The following is a 22,653-nucleotide window of genomic DNA, read 5'->3' on the forward strand; positions in this document are numbered from 1 at the left end:
GTCCCGTAAGCACTGCCAGGTGAAGCCCCAAGCACTAGATATGCCTAAAACCCAAACATGCACAAAAACAATGTGGGGGAGGGGGCAGAGAGACGGACCAGGAGTTGCGGCAGTGGCCTTGCACGCGGCTGACCCTAGGCCTTCCCAGAGCACAGCAAGAAGCAGACACTGGGCACAGCTGGGTATGACCCCCAAATCCAAGAAACTAAGCAAAGGATTGCGAAAGAGGTGGGACAAATGCAGAAGAAGTGCGTCCACAGCGGGGGGAGGGCGGCTCACGGCTGTGACCGCCTCAAGGGACTCCAGGATTGGGACCGAGCAGAGGGAGCACTGCAGGCTCCAGACTCAGCCCGCCCTCCACAGCCCCCTCTTCCAGGCTGGCCACCAGCAGCACTCCCCAAACGGGCCAGGCCATGCTGCTGGATCATTGCAGGAACAGCCCTGCTGCTCCCCAGGTGCCCCATCCCCACATTTGAGTCACAGCAGCCACAGGAGCTCAACAGGGCTAACCCATCCCTCGCATACTAGCCCCAGCTCCAGACACTGGGCAGCCCCAAACCCTGAGACTTGACAGATGTGCAGAGAAGAGGCCCTGGTTCTTGGAGCACCAGCAGGGCTTGCCAGAGGCTGGAGCCCCCGTGATCCCCGGGCGTCTCCTGTCGCAGCCCTAAACTTGTCTCCGTCCCCCACACTCCAGCCACGGTGCAAAGCCACAACTGCCGCCTCATTTGACCTCGGGTGGGTCGATAACACGCAGCAGTACTCAGACGCTGCTCTGCCGGGTTCCTGGGGTCACTCCCGGCAGCACTCAGGGCCACTGCAGGATAGGTTCAAAGGCGTCTCTGCGAGCAGCGCCCCCGTGCTATTCCACCGGACCCCCACGGATCGCCCCACGGGCTTCTGCCTCGGTTCCTCTGTCGGAGAAGTTGGGGGCTGGGGGCACTGGGGAGGAGAGCAGCGTGGCAGTAGGGGGCTGGACACATGCAGGTGACCCTGCACCCGGCACAGACCTCCCACACCTCCCCAGTGGCTGGGGCCTCTGTTTTTGTGTTTTTTTGTGCAGGCCGGGGTGGGGGTAGCACATCGGCGGTGCTGAGGGTCTGCACTCAGGAATCTCCTGGTGGTGCCCAGAGGACCCTTTGGGATGCCAGGGATCGAACTCAGGTCGGCCACATGCAAGGCCAGATCCCTTTCTGCTTTTCTATCCCTCCCATGCCCTTTCTTTGCTTTTAATTTTTCTTTTGAGGGTTCCGTGGGGTTCTGGGCTGCCCGCGGAGTGGGTGGGCCCCGTGCACCCAGGCTGTTCAGCCTTGCAGTTCTGCGCCATCTCACCTGAACCCTGGTGGGGATCTTTTTCTCTTTTTGTACACGGGCTAGCGGGGAGGCACTGGGGGATCATCGGGGTGGGGTGTCAGTGTAGACCTCAGGCCTCCCTGCTGTCATGTTGGGCTGTGTAACAGGACTCAGTGTACTGGGCTGTTGCGGCTTCGTTGTGTTATTTCTGTCATTTTTAAGTCCAGCATCGGTGCAGCAGGGCTGGTTTCTACCCCTTCTGTCCCCACAGGTCTCAGGCCCATTCTGGGGTCCCTCTGTCTCGCTCTGTCTCCTTTGAAAGACATTGACAAGTGCAGGGTTGGGGGAGGGTTCTGGGTGAACAGCGCTGAGCTGGGACTCTGTGTAGGTTAAGATAGAGAGACTGAGGGGCCGGAGCGTTAGCATAGTGGGTAGGGCATTTGCCTTGCACAGAGCCAACCTGGCTTCGATCTCCAGCATCCCATATGGTCCCCCAAGCACCGCAAGGAGTAATTCCTGAGTTTAAAGCAAGGAGTAACCCCTGAGAATCTCTGGGTGTGCCCAAAAGCAAAAAAAAAAATAAGAGGAACTGAGGAACAGGCCAGTCGGAGGGCTTTGGCCTTGCAGGCTGCCAACCCCATTTGGTCCCTCCAGAAGTGATCACTGAGCACAGAGCCGGGAGTAAGCTCTGCACACCTCCAAGTGTGGCCCAAAACAAAAAACAAGAAACAAAATGTGGGGGTATGTGTGTGTGTGTGTGTGTGTGAGAGAGAGAGAGAGAGAGAGAGAGAGAGAGAGAGAGAGAGAGAATAGAGAAAACGCATGGGGTCAGGGTAAGAGTCAGGGCTCATCCTCCTAGACTCAGCCCCGACTGTCGTCCATGTGCAACGTTGCTTAACAGTCATCATCCAAACAAGAACAATATTCTCAGGTCGGATCCTGACTCTGCATCTGTCGGGGCTCCTCCCTTACACATCACAGGGCCGTGTTTATCAGCAGGCATCTTTGCAATGGGCTCTCTACAGGGGAAGGGCAGAGATAAGGCCATTGCAGGCCCCAGGGCACCTGCGCTTTAAAATATAGGCCCAAAGAGCAAATGTCCATCTCCTTAACCTCTATTGATTAGCCTTAGTTTCCCAGCAGATTAGGGCCCAGCTTATAGGCCCTAATAAATTTTAAAATGCTCCCCTTTGAAAGGCTCTGCCGTTAAGTAGAGCCACTTTCTGGGAGTCTGCAGGATCAGGCTTCCATGTAGAATTAAGAGTCCCCTAACTCAACTTGGAATGGCCTCTGACCCTAAGGGGTATTTGTATTTGCGGCAGCTCATCCATTGACACCCCACTGAGGGATTAATGGGGGACCAAAAGAGGCAGACTTCCTGGGAACCCCGGGCTCGCTGAGGCCTCTCTGTTCACCCATGACACCCCCCCCCAACACACACACACATACACACTTCACTTATCAATCAGTGTCTTTCCTAAGAGACAGAGTAGGACAGAGGGACCCCAGGATGGGCCTGAGACCTGAGGGGACATGAGGGGCAAAAACCAGCCCTGCTGCACCTGACACGGAGGAACGGCAGCTACGGCGTTGCTGTCAGTCCTGGGTGGGTGGGACTGAGCCTGTAGCAATGAGGTCAGGCCTGAGAGAGGTGGAGATTCCCGGTGGGAAAGTTCTGGAAGATGAAAGGAGCACACACAGCCGTGGGAATGGCAAGAAAAGGTAGCAGGATTGTCCTTTCCCAGTGGTCACAGGTGCCCCAGAAGCTGCTTCTGCTGCTGTCAAGGGTCAGTCGCCAAGACCCACTACCCAGTGCACGAATTGGTCAGGATTCATCTTGAGTTGTTGGACAGGGTCCATCCTGAGTGATTGATTAGACTCCACCCTGATTATTAAATGAAGCCTAATTACTTGATTGATTAGATCCATCCCAGCCGAGGACGAGGTGAATATCTGAACACCCCTGATGCTCTCAGCCTGGGGCAGCTCTGTAGTGTAGAATGAAGACACTCCAGATAAGTCAACACGTGCCCCATTGCCACTGAGTCAGTTTATCAATACAGGAAGTCCCTGAGTTACGCATCACTCAACACTGATTATAAACTGGTTGACAGGGGACATATCGGGGACACCCCTGGCTCCTGGGCAGTGAAGGCAGAGGCTCCTTCCAGTACTTGGTCTTCTGGTCTTTTCACCCACAGCCAGAGACTCCAGAAAGCAGTGGAGTTCAGGGAAGATGGACCACTGTTAATTTAAAAGCCCTGAAGAAAGATATTTCCTGAGGTGAAACAGATAAGAGGGAAATTAAGATCTGGAAGGTCAAAATTACTAAAACAACATCGAGGTCTAAAGCTCTTTTTTTAAAAATAACTTTTTGGAATTTTGGGTCACACCCTGCGATACTCAGAGCTTACTCCTGGCTCTGCATCAAGAATTACTCCTGGCTGTGTTCGGGGACCATTTGGGATGCTGGAATTGACCCCCCGGTCAGTCATATGCAAGGCAAGCGCCCTAACCTCTGTACTATCTTTCTAGCCTGGTCCAAAACTTTTTTTTTCCTTAGGAAAGTATTTTTTTAATTTATTTTTTAATTGAATCACTGTGAGAACAGTTACAAAGCTTTCCAGTATAAGTCTCGGTCATACAATGATCAAACACCCATCCCCTCACCAGTACACACACTCTATCACCAAGAACTACAGTATACCCCCATCCCACCCCTCCCCCTGCCCATGTGTCAGATGATTTCGACCTTTCTCTCTCTGATTTGATCACATTCAATATTTCAACAAAAGATCCACCATTATTATTTGGAATTTTCCCCAACATTCAGACCTGCCAAAAACCCATATTTAGATCATTTGTTTTCTATTGCTGATATGAAGAGCATTTTGGATTTCTGATGTTTTAGTAATAAGTCTGGAGGGATTTCTGCCAAAAGCCGCTGGGTTCCGAGATTGTTTTGTGTGCCTCTGGGATCATGGCCATTCAGGAGCCAGGAGCCTTTTGTGGGCAGAAACTCGAGGCCTTGTTGAGGCGGGGAGAGGGGCCCGTTTGATCCCCCATCCTGATAGGCCCTGCATGTCACATCACTGCAGTTTCATACATGGCTGTTCAATAGGCTCTGAAAAGGTGTTGGCCCTTGCCCCGCCAGGGAGAAATGGTGGAAGGGACAAACACCTTTCTCCACTCGGATTGGCTCGGCGCTGTAGTTTAATGCTCAGTCCCGATGCATTTCTGCCAACAGCCTCTGGCTTCCGAAATTGGTTTGTGTGCCTCTGGGATCATGGCCGTTCAGGATCCAGGAGCCATTCATGGGCGGTAACTCGGGGCCTCATTGGGGTGGGAGATGGGCTGTTTCCACCCCCCATCCCATGAGGCCCCAAGTGTCACATCACTGGAGTCTCATACCTGGCTGTCCAATAGGCTCTGAAAAGGTGGCAGCCACACATTGCCAGGGAGAAAAGGCGGAGAGAACAAACACCTTTCCCCACCCAAGGTAGCACAGCGCTGTAGTTTAGTTTAGTGCTCAGTCCAGATGCATTTCTTCCAGAAGCCACGGGGTTCAAGGTTGGTCTGTGTGCCTCTGCAATCATGACCATTCAGGAGCCAGGAGCCGTTTGTGGGTGGCAACTCGGGCCTCATCGGGGCAGGGAAAGGGGTCGTTCCACCCCCATCCCACGGGGCCCCGCGTGACACTGATCTCTCTCTAGTTTTGGCAGGGGCAGATGCTAGATCATTTATTTTCTATTGCTTACTTTGTATATCAGGAAAGGTCGTGTGGCCACGTAAGCACTATTCCTCATGTGGAGGAATAGTCCTGTAGCCATATACCGGAGTCATGCTTGTAGAAGCTCTTGGTCGCCAGGATTCCATCTGGAGAAGGTGGGGAGACTGCACCTGCTCCATCCAGGGGCCCCGAAAATATTGGCTCAGTATGGAGCCTGGAAAATTCTCTAGTGTTGTGGTGCCAGCCGGTTTTCTTCACTGCTAATTGTGGTAAGATGATGCCGGGGACCTGGTCCAAATCTTTATGATCAGACAAAGGGTCAATGAATGTTGGCATCGCATTAGCGTCTTGGTGGATGTCAATTTCCTGGACAAAATAGAACAATTCTGAATGTGTGTAGCTTTATTGTGACTTTGAAATATATAAATCAGTCTGCTGGAATTATACAAAGAAACTGATGAATGCATAGACTTTGAAAGATATTTTCATGCACATATTGGTAATGTATTTTCTCAGGCAGAAAAATTTACATAGAGAAGATCAACAAGACTGTCCTAAGCTTAGATCAAAACACTGAGAGGGGACAGGAGCTCATCACAAAGGTGAGGGTATTCACCTGGCACACGGCTGAGCCAGGTTGAATCCCCAGAACTCCCTGTGGTTCCCCAAGCACTGCCAGGAGTGATCCCCAAGCACAGACCCAGGACATGGCTGGTTATGGCCTAAAAAATAAATAAAACTCTGAGAAAAAATAAAATTGGGACTTGAGAGAAATCACACCAGTTGGGCTCTTGCCTTGGACATAGCCAAACCGGTTTTGGTTCTTGGCACCACATATGAACCCCCAAACCCTGCCAGGAGTGATCCCTGAGCACAGAGCCAGGCATAAGCCCTAGGCACAGAGGGGTAAGGCCTAAAAATTGAAAAAAAGGGAAAATCTTAGCGAAAGAAAGAAAGAAGAAATAAAAAATAATCAGAAATAAAGAAAAAATAAGAAAGAAAAAACAAAGAAATCAAATCAGAATAAAATAAAATTCTAGTCCCAACTATAAACCAGTCTATAATGTACATCCCATGTAAGGAATAAAAATGCTATTTTGGGGGGTAAGACAAGAGGTAGGTGAGAGGCATATTTTAAACGTGTTCTGGGCGCACAGCCGACAGTTGGCTAACAGGTACAATGCCACGGGAAAAGGAATCAGCCGGTCGCTCCAGCTATTTGACAGCTGCAAAGAGAGTAGATCTTAAACATCTCATCACAGAAAACAGACGAACACGTGTGGTGACTACGTGTGGTGAAGGATGGTAGCTGGATGGACCGTAAACATGGGCTTGCAGCGTGGATCAAAGGGTGGCCTTGCTGTCCTACAATGCATCCAGAGACCTGTATCTAGACTAAGACAGAAGAGTAAATCCAGGATCCCTCCAGGGTGCTGGCTGGGCATATGGACGGCAGAGCCGTCAGATATGAGGCATCATGACTGTGGGAAGGAGCAAAGGGTCCGTGTGTGGATCAATGACATCTGCAGGATCGAGTGGAGTCCACGAGTCCAGGGTGAATGCAGAAGCCTGGGACAGGGGGAGCAGATCTGGGGACGCTGCGCTGGGAGGCAGGGCAGAGCAACTGGACTCCATGCAGATGGCCGGGAAGATGGAAAGCCTGAGCTGGGTGGATGGGGAGAAGCAGGGAAACCAGGAGGTCCAGAGAAAGGGTGGAGAGTGACCGTTTCCCAGGAGCCAGGGTCGGCCAGACCAGCTCCAACCAGTGGAAACTTGGTTGATCTTGGCCACAACAGCCTGTGTGGAGAACACCGAATTGTAACCCATTCCCAAGAAAAAGAAAAACATGGCCGAAATGGGGCAGGCGAGGTCAGGCAGGGGACTGCTGGTGGTTTGTTTTTTCTTTTGTCTTCAGACCAGAAGTTTGTTCAGGGCCATGAGGTTCAGGAGACTAGAGACTAGGAGGCCGGCGCAGGAGCGGGAACCTGGAAGATATCCCAAGGGGTCCCTGCCTTAGGGATTCTGTCTTGATCTGACATCTTGACTCTATGCCCACTGGGGAGTTTTGCATTCCTTTTTATTTTGGTTTATTTATTTCTTTTTGGCTTGGGGGCCACACCCTGCGGTGTTCAGGGCTTCCTCCTGGCTCCATCCAGGGACCCTACAGGGTGTCAGGAATTGAACCCAGATCAGCCGTATGCAAGGCAAGCGCCCTACCCCTCCTTTTGATTTTTAAACATGGCGTTAAAATATTTATGTGGATGAAGGAGGCCATTCAGAGCTTCAATAGATTTTGCACAGAGGCTCTGTGTGTGTGTGTGTGTGTGTGTGTCTGTGTCTGTGTCTGTGTGTGTGTGTCTGCGTGCCCCAGCAATCTGCACATTTCCTGGAGGAAGGGGTGGCCCCAATCTCCGATGTAGGACAGACAAAGCGCCTCTGCTGACTGGCAAGAGCAGGCCACGAGCTGACAGATGGCGCACAGAACTCAGAAACAAGATTAGGTGCTGAACACAGTGCCTGGGTGTTTAATGGACTAGTCCTAGCGCCTGTGGAGTTCAGCAGGGTCAGCGCGCCCTCTGGTGGATGTCCTGGGAAAAGGCCACTACGTGCAGAGGGCCACAGGAGCTGTTAGTTGTGGGGGTCCTAAGTCTGGGGGGAGAGGAGCGGTCCAGCAACCGGGCCCTGGGGGCAGAGATCAGAGGAGGGGAAAGGTGTGGGTGGGAGAACAGCGAGTTCTGAGGAAGGAGCGATTGACAGTTTCAAATGTCTGCAAGCCCAGTGAAAGTTCCCTGGTTACTGACCCCAGGGCAGCCGGAAGGGACACAGCCCAAGTGAGAGCAGCCTTATTCTGCCATTGAGAGAACTTGGCTTCCAGATGGAAATTTTAGACAGGAACTTGGCTTATTATGTGTTTCCCCCCACCCCCCACCCCCAACACAGCGCTCTTACTCTTCTGGCCTAGACTGAAAGCCAGGACACTCCCTTCAGGAAATTTTACCTGCAGGGGCCATAAATGTAAATGAAATCTTGTGTGTGATGAGGAAGGTGGAAGCTGAGCTGTAACAATAGGACAGCGGGGAGGGCACTTGCCTTGCACGCAGCCAGCCCAGGTTCAATCCCCGGCATCCCATGTGGTCTCCTGAGTACCACCAGAAACAGTGTAGGAGAAAAAGAAGATGTTAGTGGTCACTGAGTCAGTTCATCTTGTTGCTAAGCAACAGCAGCATCAGCACCAAATGCTGAAAGATGCTAGAGAAGCTGAGAATAAAGGAGAGGCCAAAGAGGAGGATTTTTCTGGAAGCACATAGCTGCTTCCCTGAGGCCCCTGTGAGTATTGGCATGGCATTAAAGAGACGTAAATTAAGTGACTCCAGAACAGAATGATTTAGTGGAGAACCAAAAACCATTAATTTTTTTAACTTTTAAATAACATTTTTTAAAAAAATTTTTATTGAATCACCATGTGAAAAGTTATAAAGCTTTCAGGATTAAGTCTCAGTCGTACAATGATCAAACACCCATCCCTTCACCAGTGCACATGTTCCACCACCAAGAACCCCAGTATTCCCCTCCACCCCTCGTCTGTGTGGCTGATGATTTTCACTTTACTTTCTCTTTTGCTTTGATTACATTCAATATTTCAACAGAAAACCCACTATTGACATTTGAAATTTTCCCCAACAATCAGACCAAGGCATCATTTGATAACTTGTTTTCCATTGCTGAGAATGAAGAGCATGTTAGGTTTTGGATTTCTGGTATTTTAGTAATTAAGTCCAGAAAAATGTATGCCAATAGTCGCATCATTGCAAGCTCGTACCTCTGTATAGTGGGCCTTATAAGATGGCAGTCACCGCACCGCCACAGGGGAAAGGAAATGCCAAGAGAGAAAAACCTTTCCCCTCCCAGGGCTGCATGGACCTGTAGCTTAGTTCACAGTCTAGAGTCATTTCTGCAAGAAGCCGATGGGTGCCAAAAGTAGTTAGTTGAACTCTGGGATCATGGGCGTTCAGGAACAAAGAGGCCGCTTGTGTGCAGCTGCTTGGGATCACATCTGGCTTACATCGGCCTAATTTTTTTTTAAGGAAAAAAGACAGGGGCTGGAGTGATAGCACAGCGGGTAGTGCGTTTGCCATGAGAAAAGTTACAAAGCTTTCAGGTTTAAGTCTCAGTCATACAATGATCAAACACCCATCCCTTCACCAGTGCACATGTTCCACCACCAAGAACCCCAGTATACCTCCCCCAACCCCCTCCTGTGTGGCTGGTGATTTTCACTTTAATCTCTCTTTATTTTGATTACATTCAACAGAAAACTCGCTATTATTATTTGGAATTTTCCCCCAACAAACAGACCTGCCAAAAAGGCATCATTTGATAATATGTTTTCCATTGCTAAGAATGAAGAGCATATGAGCCCGTGCAGTCGTGGCCGCGCTTTTGGATTTCTGGTATTTAGTAATCAAGTACAGATAAATTTCTGCCAGAAGTTGTATCACTGCAAGCTCGTACCTCTGTTTGGTGGGTTCTAAAAGATGGCTGTCGCCATAGGAAAGGCTGAAAGAGAAAACCCTTTCCCCTCCCAGGGCAGTATGGGGCCTAGCTTAGTTCACAGTTAGAGGCATTTCTGCAGAAAGTCGCTGGGTGCCAAAAGTAGTTAGTGGGCCTCAGGGATCATGGTCGCTCAAGAACGGAGGAGCCGTTTGTGTGTGGCCGCTCGGGGTCCCGTCACACAAATACACGGTTTTATGAGTGGGAGGTTTTACTTGTTATGTTTTTTTATTTTTTTGGAGGGGGAGGAAGATGGCAGTTGGAAATAAATGCTGCAGGCCGGAGTGATAGTACAACAGGCAAGGTGCTTGCTTTTCATGTGGCTGACCTGGGTTTGATCCCCGGCGTCCCATAAAGCCATCGTGAGTGATCCCTGAGCACAGAGCCAGGGGTCAGCCCTGAGCACTGCCAGGTGTGACAAGAGACCAAAAAAGATTTTCTTTTAAAGAGTTCTCTTTTCGGGACTGGAGAGATAGTACAGCGGGTAGAGCGTTTGCCATGCATGAAGCCAGCCCGGGTTCAATTCCCAGCATCCCATATGGTCCCCTGAGCACCGCCAGGAATACATCCTGAGTGCAAATCAGGACTAACCCCTGAGCATTGCCGGTTGTGACCCAAAAAGCCAAAACAAACAAAATTTCTCTTCTTTTCACAGTTTTTCCCACACTTGCTTCTTCTCTCTTTGCTGACAGCTGTTCTCCCTTGTGTGAAGTGTGACAGTGGCACATCTCATCTGGCATCTCCCCGCCTATTAAAGATCAGGAACGGCCGTTACTGGCCTCTTAGCACCAGCGTCTTCTTGGAAGACGTGTTACCACTCCATTCCGTGCAATAACACAGCCCTCCCACCATTCTCCTGCTCTTTTTTCTCTCTTTTTTCATTTTTTGGGTCACACCCGGTTATGCACAGGGAGTACTCCTGGCTTTTGTACTCAGGAATTACTCCTGGCAGTGCTCAGGGAGACCATCTGGGATGCTGGGACTCGAACCCAGGTCTGCCTATCATATTATTACTCCAGCCCTGCTCCCACCCTTCTCATCTGGGACATGTTTACCTCAGTTTTCATTGCCACAAATGACGCCAGAATAAACATTATTTTATATTAAAAGAAATTTTCTGCGTGAGTTTATTTCAGTAACTAGGCAGAGTGTTATTAGCACAGCACTTCGTTGCCTCTGGACAGATGCCTGATATCACATGATTGATGCTTTAGAAATAAGATCCCTTGGCAGAAATGCCTCTGGACTTTGCATTAGGCCACCTTGGCTGGGCCACCCCAGATAGGAGCAGATGCTGTCATTCCGCTTGTTCCCCGGGAAGCCTGGCAGCCGCCATATCCCAAAACTCATTGGAAAATCCAGGTACAATCCAGCAGTGATGACACACACTTGGCCTCACAGGATAGGGGAGGAGCTGGTCCGTCTCTTCCCCTGCCCTGACAGCACCATGAGATGACGCCCACGAATGGCCCACAGCTACTTATTAAGCTCCTTAACCGCCATGATCCCAGAGACACACAAACAAATCTCAGAACCGAGTGGGTCTTGGTAGAAATCTCTCCACACCTAATTATTAATGTTTTAGAATTTGAGATCACAGTTCTCATGGCCATGCAACATCATATACTATTCATAACCAGCAATAGAAAACAAAGTGTCCAATGTTGCCTCTTCAGGAGGTCTGAGTGTTGAAGGAAAACTCCAAATAATAATGGTGTGACTGGTGTCAAAATATTGAATGCAATCAATGTAGAGACAGAGTAATGTGGAAAGTGTCTGCCACACAGGCAAGGGTATGGGTGGGATGGGTTATGCTGGGGGTTTTGGTGGTGGAAAATGTGTACTGGTGAAGGGATCGGTGTTTTATCATTCTATGACCAAGACTCAAACACGAAAGTTTTGTAACTCTTCTCACGGTGATTCAATAAATAAATTATTTTAAAAAAAAAAAGAAATAAAAAAGCGCTTGTCAGTAAATTAGACAGGAAAGTCGAGGGTATGCCCCCAAGGCTCAGAAGCCAAAACAATCCCGCTAAAGCCTCCACTCACAGCTAACAGATCAGGGACCCAGATAGGACTCAGAACATCCTAATGAGATACAACAAGTTTCACAGAGTTTCTTTTACTGAACTCTTCTTTATATATATATATACATATATACACACATATATATGTATATATAAATATATTGTGGGGGCTGGAGCGATAGCACAGTGGGTAGGGTGTTTGCCTTGCACCGGCCGAGCCAGGTTCCATTTTTCCGTCCCTCTTGGAGAGCACAGTAAGCTACCAAGAGTTTCCTGTCCACACAGCAGAGCCTAGCAAGCTCCCCTGGCATATTCGATATGCCAAAAACAGTAACAACAAGTCTCACATTGGAGACATTACTGGTGCTCGCTCGAGAAAATAGATGAACAAAGGGACAACAGTGTACAGAATATATATTGTGAGGCTGAAGTGGAGCTGTGACAGACTCCACTTTAAGACCAAAACTCAGCAGACCTAAGTTCGAGTTTCTTCCATCAGAAAGTCCTGACTGCTCAGAAAACAATATCATCCTGGGCAGATAAATTGCCCCATGGCAACAGCCTATTGGAGTAGGGGGCATGGGCAGTGGCACCCAGCCAATTAGAGAGGTCCCAGGGAGTGGAATCACAGGACTGGACCGGGACCAAGTATTGGAAACATAGTGTTGGTCCCTGAAGTCACAGGACCGGACTGGGACCAAGAACTGGAAACATAACACTGGTCTCTGAAGCCACAGGACTGGACAGAGACAAGAATTAGAAACATATTGCCAGTTCCTAGAAAAATGCTGTTATGTAATCAAACCCTATATAAACTTCTCAGAATTCAGAGCTGGGGTCCTTGTCAAGACTCCACTGCGTTGGATGAGACTTGGACCCTAGCTCGAGCTAGCGATAAAGGGGCTTTGCATTTGCATCCTCTCATCTGGTCTGGTTGACGTGCAAGTGAAACTCCCTTCCTGGACATAACAATATATATACACATAATTTCACTTACATTTTGTTGTAAAAAGCAATATTGTTGGTGCCCAACCATATCATGAGTTGAGTCCTTGGACACTGACTGCAAGCAAGAAGCTGAACCAGGACCCCACTTTGCACTAAGTGGGCAAGCCTAAACTTGTGAGTCTGGTCTGGAAAAGGCCAAACTGACCCTCTGTGATCAGCAAGTTCCCACAGTACAAAGAAGCAGCTTCCCCTTCTCACATATCTCAGACCTAGCTAACCTTCAGATGGAAACATCCTCTCCTGTTTATCACAGAACCCAGCTGTGACGAAGTCGTGACCTATGGAGCCTCGTGATCGACTATGTTTTCTTCCTCGGAAATTGTTACTGACCATGTTTCCCTTCCTGTAACTGACCAGGTTTTCCTTCCTGGGTGCTGTAATGGTTTGCCTCATAAATAGGGCAAAACAATGTACACTTTGATACATGCTCATCCTGTACCTCCGGTTCCTTGTTTGCATTCTCCCCACTCTGTTGAATTTCATTTGACGCATTTACAATAAAACAGCAAATAGAGACAGCCAACAGTGAAGAATCCAGGCCAGCAGGTACCGCAAGCCAGAAAATGCTCCATACCCCAGACCAGGCCAACAATACCAGACGGAGAAGATGCAGCCAACCTGCCTTCTCCAAATGGAGCCCTGGCGACACTGAGCTTTTACTAACACAGCTCCGTTATATTGGACTGGGATATGTCTCCAAACGCGGCCACTCAACCTTTTCTGATGTACGAAAGAAAAAAAAAAAACGCTGAGGAATGGCTCCGCCACCCCTGAGCATCCACTATCCAAGAGGCACAGAAACCAATCTCGGAACACAGCAGCTGCTGGCAGATATACTCCTGGACTCTGAACTAAGCTACAGCCCCGTGCAGCCCCGGGAGGGGAAGGGTTTCTGTCCCTTGGCCTTTTCCCATTTGCGGCAGCATGGCGATCGCCACCATTCAGAACTAACTGGACAGAGAGGTAAGAGCTTGCAGTAATGGGATGCATGGGGAATCTCTCGATGGGAGGAGGGGCCGAACCAGCCCTGCCCCTTGCCCAAATGAGACCCTGAGTGGTCGCCCACGAACAGCTCCTCCGCTCCTGAACAGCCATGATCCCAAAGGCACACAAACCAATCTTGGAATGCAACTGCTGCTGGCAGAAATACCTCTGGACTTAATACCAGAATTCCAAAACTGGGCGGCCGCTTTCGCGACCGTGCAACTATTGGGGCATGGTTCTGGATCTCCGACCGCAGACAAGGACCACACAGGAATGCAATTAGCAAACAGGTAGTTTATTAAGCTGGCTAGCCAGGGTCATGCACATGCACACAGCGACATGCAGGTCCCGTGTGAGAGGCAATACCCCGACCCAGGGTGCAGGGGTTACTTATATAGGCCCGTGTCAGCCGTTAAAGACATAAACCCACGCATTCTACAGCCAATAAGTTCATAATTTGACAAGCTTCTCCCTCCAATCCCACTAGACACATCCACTGGTCCAGCCTATAGATTTAGAGGTCACACGGTCCAAGGGCTGAGCCCAGGGCCGGGAGGCCATGTTTCCTATCTTGGCAGAGCGGCCAAAGAAAGAATGGCACTAGTACTATTGATGTGACCTATTTAAACAGAAATTTATCTTGCCCTGTCTTAGCGTGCCTCTTTCTTATGTAATGTTGAGTAGTGTTCCATGCATATTTGCATTTACCCATCTATGAAGTCTTAGGAGGAAGCTTTTAATGTCTCAGTAGGTGTCTGGATGCCAGAGACTCTTCCTCCACTATGGGAGGAGAGTCTGACAATGGGAGCACTTTGTCAGCTACTCATCCACCTCTCTCAATGGACCAAGGGATTCATGGGCTTGCTCATTGCTACCACTAGAATCATCACAGTGACGACAACAAATGTGGTTGCTGATGTGGCTTTGAAAAACAAAATACCCAGATTGTGGAATTCGTCCAGAAATGGCGTAAGAACTTTGAAACATTATGGGCTGCTGAACTGCAGGCTGAATTGGCAGTTGCTTAAAGTGTTACTTTGTTTTTGCTTTTTGGGCCACACCTGGCAATGCACAGGGGATACTCCTGACTCTGCACTCAGGAATCACTCCTGGCGGTGCTTGGGGGACCCTATGGGATGCTGGGAATCGATCCCGGGCCGGCCTTGTGCAAGGCAAACGCCCTACCTGCTGTACTATTGCTCTAACCCCTTAAAGTGTTATTTTGCTTGGAGACTAGATAGTTAGTCTTTGTCAACAAATGTCCCTGAAATGTGACTGAAATACTACTTCATTTTGTGTAACCCCTATCTGTATAATGAGATAGAATTTATGTGGGAAAAAAAAGTTAGAAAACACTTGTCAACGCATAAAATATTACACTGAAAATAATAGAACTCCAAAGTATATTTAAGGCTCACCTTCTTACTCGGGTTTCCAGAAATTTGGCCAAGGATTTCTGATGGTTTGAGTTTTCTCAACCCTATAACCAGCTACTGCTGGGAAGATTTGTGAGAATGGGTGTTATGCCATTGTTACTGGCCATTCTGTTTCTTATTTTTTATTTTCAACAAAAATGGGGGAGATATTGGTGCCCGAGCAGATCATAATGATGAGTCCTTGGGCGCTGCCCTGCAAGCAGGAAGTAGGAGCAGGACCACTTTGCACAAGTGGGCAAGCCTAAGCTTGTGAGTCTAATCAATATATAAAAGGCCAAACCGACCCTCGGTGGCCAGCAAGTTCCCGCAGTACAAAGTAGCAGCTTCCCCTTTTCACAGATCTCAGACCTAGCTAACCTTCAAATGGAAACATCCTCTCTTGTTTATTACGGACCCCAGATCACAGACAGAGGAAATCGTGACCTATGGATCCTAGTGCTAGACCATTGTAACTGAACATGTTTTCCTTCATGTAACTGACCATGTTTTCCTTTCTGGATATTGTAACTGTTTGCCTCCTAAGGAGGGCAAAACAATGTACACTTTCATACATGCTCACCCTGTAGCTCTGTTTTCTTGTATTGATTCTTCCCACTCTTGAATTTCATCGGTCGTGTTTAAAATAAGACAGCAAATAAAAGGAGGCTAGTACGGCTGCTCTTGGTCACAAGATCTGAGCAAGTCCTATGATCCTCCGTGGAAAATGTCTTGTCTCAGCGCTTCAGGCCGCCTAACCAAACGTTCGTATAACACAATATAAAATTAATTTGTGCCTGCTGAGGGGGCAGACTTGGGGGGGTGGGAAACTGAGGACAATGGTGGAGAAAGGTCACCGTGGTGGTGGGATGGGTGCTGAAAATTGAATGTTGACACAAGTACAATATGAACAACTTTGTAAACCATGGTGTTTAGAAAAACTTAGATTTAAACGAATGAATGGGGGGAAGGTGGGTGGCACCAGCCCCGCCTGCCGCCAAGATGTGATCCTGGGGCCACACGTGTGTGCGGCCTCTCCACAGCTGCACGAGCGTGACTCCAGGCGCCAGCTAAATTTTTCAGCATGGGCAGCTCCTTGCAGAATATCTCCAGACTGAGAACTAAGCCGCGGCCCCATGCCCACCCAGGAGGGGAAAGGTATTTCTCTCTCTCACCTCTTCCTTGCCAGGGGTGAAGGGCGTGTGTCGGGGATGGGCCTAGGCACCCCCGCCTCTGTCCCTGTAAACAGGGACTGGGTGAGGAGGAGGCCTAGGCACTCCCTACCTTAGTTCCTGTAAACGGGAATGAGTATGGAGAAACGCGGCAAGTGGCGCCCGAACAGGGACCGGAGAACGAGGGAGTCAATGAAGAGTCCCCAGCAAGAAGAGATGCGTCGTAAGTAAATAAAAGAAATTCAAAGGAATTTCTGGAGTTCTGGGGTATTGTTGTAAATATGTAGGGAGTAAGCTTGTAACCACCAGCAGCTTTTCGTGCAAACTTTGCAGATGATGTTCACAGCAAAAGGCTTGTAAATGCAGGAGAAGCAGATAGAAGCATTTCTTGAGCATGTGAGGAAAGCTTGTTCTTGGTTTCCTAAGGAGGGTTATTTTGAATGAAATGACATGGAGACAAGTAGGGCATGAGCTTCAGCAGTATTATAATAATTGTGGTCCGGCTGAGACGCCTATAGATACTCTCGTGCTTTGGCGATTTATAATGGACAATATTAGTCTTTCTTCTATTCCAGAGCCAAGGACATGGGAAATAGTATTCCCTAGTCTTGTATCTTCTGCTTCTTCCCTTTCTGCAGAAATGTCTACCCTTGTAATGCTTTCCTCTGTAGTTTCTTATAAGTCATTCCAAGCTGAACTGATGCGTGATGACAATTGGGAAGAGATAGAAAAGCGGGAGGAGGAAGGAGAGCAGCTAAGCAAACCAGAGTCTGCTAGGGGGTCTCTCAGCACCGACTCTGGAGATATTAGTCTCCAGTTATGGGAACAATTGGAAAAACTTGGCCTGACAGGAATGGGTTGAGAAAGTGTCTGCCTAGTTAAAAATTAGAAACTTTGTAAAACAGTGCAAGAATAAAATTAGTTTGTGTGTTTGCTTGGGCTGCTATTTAAAAATTTGATACATTTATGTGGTGGCATGGTCATTAGTGTCTCACAGGCTTCTGAGGCTGTTTACTTTGCTTTGCTTTTTCTCAGTCTAGTTTATCTTAATTGACCTATTTTCAAGCTCACTGAAACTTTCCATTTAAATCTGCTATCAAGTCTATCCAATGATACTTTAAATTTTTATTTATTGTACTTTTCAACTCTAGAATTTGTTTGATTCACGTATATTGTTTTAATCTTTTTATTTACAATCTGTATTTGGTGAGGCATCATTATATTACTTTCCTTTATCCATGGTTCCTTGTTCATTGAACATGTTTTAAATAGCCAGTGGGATGTGGGAAGTGGGGGCAGAGAGGGGTACCTTGAGTCAGTGATGAAGGGAAATGGACACTCTAGTGGTGTTGGAATGTTGTGATTGTGATCATTGACTGTACTGTGAAATTGTAAATCACAGAGACAGAAATAAAATAAAATAAAATAAAAATAACCAGAAAAAAAATTTGATACATTTAATGGCTTTCTGTGTGTGTGTGTGTGTGTGGAAGCATGTTAGTGCTGTATGCCATATATTGCATGCAGTCCTCCCTAGCCCACTCAACTCTCATTCCCTCTCTCCGGCCGAGGTTCAGGTTGGCCGCGTGGGCCGCGGCAGGCGTGGTGACCGCCATATTATGACGACCACAGATGAGGTTTACAAGCTTGCAGTGATCCAATATCTGGAAGAAATCTCCCTGGACTTGGTTGCTAAAGTACAGAAATCCAAAACCGCGTGGCCGCGACCTCATATCTCTTCACAACAGGTCTGACTCTAGTGGGGAACTCCTAACAATAATAGTGAGGTTTGTGTTAAAATATCAAATGTAACCAAAGTAAATAGAAAGTAAAGTGAAATTTATCAGTTACAAGGTGGTGGGTGTGGGGAGGCGGGATGGGAGGTGTACTGTTGTACTATGTGTGTGTGTGTGTGTGTGTTTTTAGGTGGTGGGATATGGGCACTGGTGAAGAGATGGTTGTTTCAGCATTGTATAACTGAGACTTAAGCCTGAAAGCATTGTAATTTTCCACATGGTGATTCAATAAAAATAAAATTCTTAAAAAAAACAAAACAAATGAATGGGACTGAGCGGTTTTACAGTGGGTAGGGCACTTGCCCTGAGGGTGATCTCCAGAAGCCGTGTGGTCCCCTGAGCAGGAGAGATCCCTGAGTGCAGAACCAGGAGTTACACCTGAGCGCTGCTGGGTATGGCCCCAAACCAACCAAATAAAAAAAATGAACGAATGAATTAATAAAAAGAAAAGTGCCTCAGGGTCACAGCCCTTGCAGAATCCCGGTTCGATCCCTGGCTCCCCATATGGTCCTCAAAGCCCAGCCAGGAGTGATCAGGGCTGACACCTGGCTCCTGGGGGGTTCGGGGGTCATGGGTGGTGCCAGGACTCAAGCTCGAGTTGGCCTCACCCGCTGCACTGTCACTCCACCTGAAGCCTTGGCAGAAACAGCAAGGCCCTCGGCTAGAAACTCTCCTTTGGACTCTGATATTTACCTCCAGTCCAGGTATCTACAAACTGTACACGATAATCAAAACTGATGTAGGCCTTAGGTCATATGACCTATCCAATCAGAGACTGGGGTCAGCATCCAGGCCTTTCAGGGGCAAGGTGGGGTGGGGAGGGGCATGGGGCAGGATTTAACTGGAGGAAAATTTTTTTCAACTTGTAGGGTTCTTTGGGCGGGTTGAGGGGAGTCACACCCAACTGTGCTCAGGGCTTCTCCTTTGGCTCTCTGCCAGTCCTGGCAGGGCTCAGGGGTACTGCATAAGGTGCCAGAATCAAACCATGTCGGCTGTGTGCAGTGCGAGCGCCTGCCTGCTATATTCCCAGCTCTGGCCTCCTTGCAATGGCTTTGTCAGGACCCCCGCCCGGGGCTGGACAGAAAGCTGTGGACACTATCTTAAACTAAGTCTTGAATTCTCACTGTCAGCTCTGCAAGCCCTCACTTCCCACACAGATGCCCACTCCCGTCTGCCTCCCAGCACTGTAGGTCAAGAAGGAATAAAAAGCATCCTTGGAAAAACTGATTTCCAGGCACTGCATCCAGAGGTCCACCCTGTGTCCAGGCAGTCCACCCTTTAGATTCCCAAAAAAAGATCATGGCGGGGGGATGCACCTGGCCGTCCTGACCTGGGCAGCTGCTGTTAGTAGCCTTTGTATACCTTTCCACGGCAGCCACAGTCGGCTTTTACAGCTTAGCAACCCCGGTGACCTTTACAACACGGAAACCCATAAAACACTCTGTGTGTGAAAGGAGAGGGAGGTGGGGGGTGCACACTCCAGGACCTCACCCGTGGAGAAAGATGAACAGAAGATATGAGCGACTCAGACAGGAACAAGGGCGCCCCGATGCTAACTAGGCAGCTTGGGGGCATGGTGGGTGGGCTCCAGAATGCCCCAGATGCAGGTCCCCAGCCTGGGCTTGGCCTTGGTCGCTGCCTGGGCCCCCTTTCCAGGGCAAGGTGGGACAGATCAGGCATCCCCCCCGCCCACCCCTACCCCCCAGGGAGGGACAGCTGCCCACTGATCGTCCAAGCACCAAGTTCCTGCCATCAACTCCCTCATGAAGCCCAAGAAATCAGTATCTGTTCCCACAGCCACAGGCCACTGCTGGACCATGGCCAAGAAAGCAGTGCTAGAGCTCATACCGGGGAGGCCATAAATAGAACCAATAACAGCAGCGGCATCAAGATGCATTCACTAAGCCATCAGATCAAGCACCACATCCCGACGGCACCTCCCAATGTCTGGGCTCCTTGTGGAGATACCAAGGTTCCAGGTTCCAAACTCGGGGGACAGTGGGGGTTCGTGCTTTGGCTGTTTTCTCTGGGGAGACTGGGTGTGAGAGATGCTACGGTGTTCCGCCAGCCAGACCTGGTGTTTGGCCTTGAGGACCCTGGGGATCATCTGAACCCTTTTGTTGTCTGGACCCAAGCAGACGGCACATGGGAGCTCTTTGGTCAGTCCGAGAAAGGGGGTCCCCAAGGCAGGGCAGGGTAGGGCCACCTGCGGAGGGGCAGGATTACTTGATGATGAGTAAGGCCATGGGCAGTGCCCACTGTCCGTATTCTTGCTGGCCACAGCAGAGCAACTGTGGGCATCACTTTCCCGCAGTCCCTGTGGAGTCGCGGGGGCCGACACCCCTCTAGGTTTTAGTTTTTGTCCCCCCCCCGCACCCGATTTGCTAAGGGCTTGCCATGGCCCTGCACTCAGAAATCAGTCCTGGCCGGGCTGGGGCCAGTGGCAGCCGGGGAGGGAGCCGGGCAATACCCTCTGCACCGAGCAGCCCCAGGCACAGAGCACCGCTGGGAGCCAAAGGGGGTTCCTGCTGTCACTCATCCCTGTCCCAGAGGTCCACAGGGGGTGACAAGAGAAGCTTGTGGAGCCCTGAGGCTGACTCAGGGCATGGCCAGGCCCCCCTTTGAGAGACACAAGGCCCCCACTCCTGAGCCCCACACTTCCCACCTGATGCTGTCGTTGGCAGAATTTGGACCTCTGGAAATTTCTAGAAGGTCCAGGAACAAGAGAGTCCTGGTGGCCACTGGGGCCCGCCTCCTAATGGAGCCTCAATCCAGGTCCTTCTCATGCCCTTTCATGCCCGCTGCCTGGACTCTGACCCTCGGCTCCCAGACTGCTTTGAGGACCCCTCTCTGGGGGTGTGCTCTGATTCCCCCTTGCCCCCGGTATCCCCATGGCCCCCACAGTCTCCTATGTGCCACATCTCCTCATGAACCCCATCTCTCCTCCCATGCCCAACGACACCCTATGACCCACATGTCCCCCATGTCCCCATGACTCGCCCATAACTCCCATGGCCCCCATGGCCCCCATGACCCCCATGACTCCCCTTGCCTCCCAAGAGCCCCATGAACTACTCTTGGCCCCCATGACTACCGTGACCCCCTATGGCCCCCATGGTCCTGTGCCCACTGCCCCTCCCACACTTCATTCTATGGTGTGATGCTCCTTCAGTGCTGGCTACTGACTGGGCCCCTCCCCGCTCCCCACTTCTCCCCCCAGATTGGAGGGCGGCAGGGTGACTGGGGGGCTCCTTCAGTCGCCCACAGGAAGGCACACTTACGGGACACTAGGGCTATGCCAAGACTCACACCTGCTTGGAGTTTTCCTTAACCCGCCCGGGGGTGAGGACAGGCTATGGAGTAGAGTCAGATGGGGGGACCCTAACACTATCAGTGGGGTACAGTGCTGATGGTGGGTGAAAGGGTCACAGAGCCCAGGAAAGGAGGCAGCCCCCCAAACCCAAGAGCAAGAATCCACAGGCTTCTGTGCCCAGCCCAGCCTGCTCTGCCCCAGGGCGGGGCTCAGCTCCAGCTAATGGTGAAAGCGAGCACTTTGCTGCCTCGGGAAGGAACCAAGAGGTGGGGCGTCAAGTCTGGGGGGATGACAGGGATTGGGTGTCTCACTCCGGAGCAGCACACAAAAAGGGCCTCGACAGGTCCATGGACGACACACTCTTGGATCTCAGGGACAGCTGGGTGGCCTGGGGGAGGTGGCCACACACAGGGAGGGGCCTTCCAGCAGTGGGGGTAGGGGTAAGACACAGCGACCTTGAAGGGAATAACAGGGAATAACAGAGAATAACAGGAATAACAGGGAATAACAGAGATGGCATGAGCTGGAGGGGCATGCGGGGACGTCGGGGACAGGCAGAGCCCCCAGGGCAGGGGCCAGAGCTAGGTCATGCTTTGGGGGTTGTGGGAAGGCTAAAGAGGGAGGTGCTTGGAGGCCAGCCGGCAGCCAGCGAGGGCCGGACGCCCATGGCCAGAAGCAGATTCTGGGGCTCTGTGAAGGAACCCCGACCTCCAGGGTCTCCTTTCTGCATGGGGGCAGCAGGGACGCTCCTGTCACAGGAGGAAAAGCATCGGCAGCTACCGGGTCCCCCAACCACCCACAGCGAGGTGACTCAGGGGCCACCCACTCGGGGCACTCCCTGCCCCCACCTGAGGGTGTTGGGAGGCGCACCTGACCCAGGCAGGATTGTCCATGGCTGATGCATGGTGTGGCCCCCCGACCTAGCTCCACATTCAGGGTTCCCCAGAGGCAGACACTGAGTGGGCAGAGCTGGGCTTCTCACCGTCACCCACGTCTGGATGACAGAGCTGGGAGGGGCCCATCACTCCAAGCAGGTTCCGGTGGCAACTATGACTGATAGCCCCCTCATCCCTCACCCTCCCTCCCCAAGGCTGCTCAGGCCCTTAGGAATCACCTCTAAGGAGGAGCCTGGCCTTGAGGGGAAGGCCAGGCTGCAGGAGATCTCGCGGGGGTCCTTCCCTTCAGCGTCGCACCCCAGAGTCACAGTCGGAAGCACTCGCCTCTGCTGCCCCCGCTGGCCATGGGCACCCTGGGGTCCCCTGTGTCTGGGGCGCTCTCTCCTTGTCACAGGCTCGTCACAAAGCCTCGTGGGGGATCCCAGGCTGAGAGGCGGGTTTCCTACTGAAGGTGGGGCTGCCTCTCCTCTG

This window comes from Sorex araneus, chromosome 4 (genome assembly GCF_027595985.1).
Source record: "Sorex araneus isolate mSorAra2 chromosome 4, mSorAra2.pri, whole genome shotgun sequence".
Lineage (NCBI taxonomy): Eukaryota > Metazoa > Chordata > Mammalia > Eulipotyphla > Soricidae > Sorex > Sorex araneus.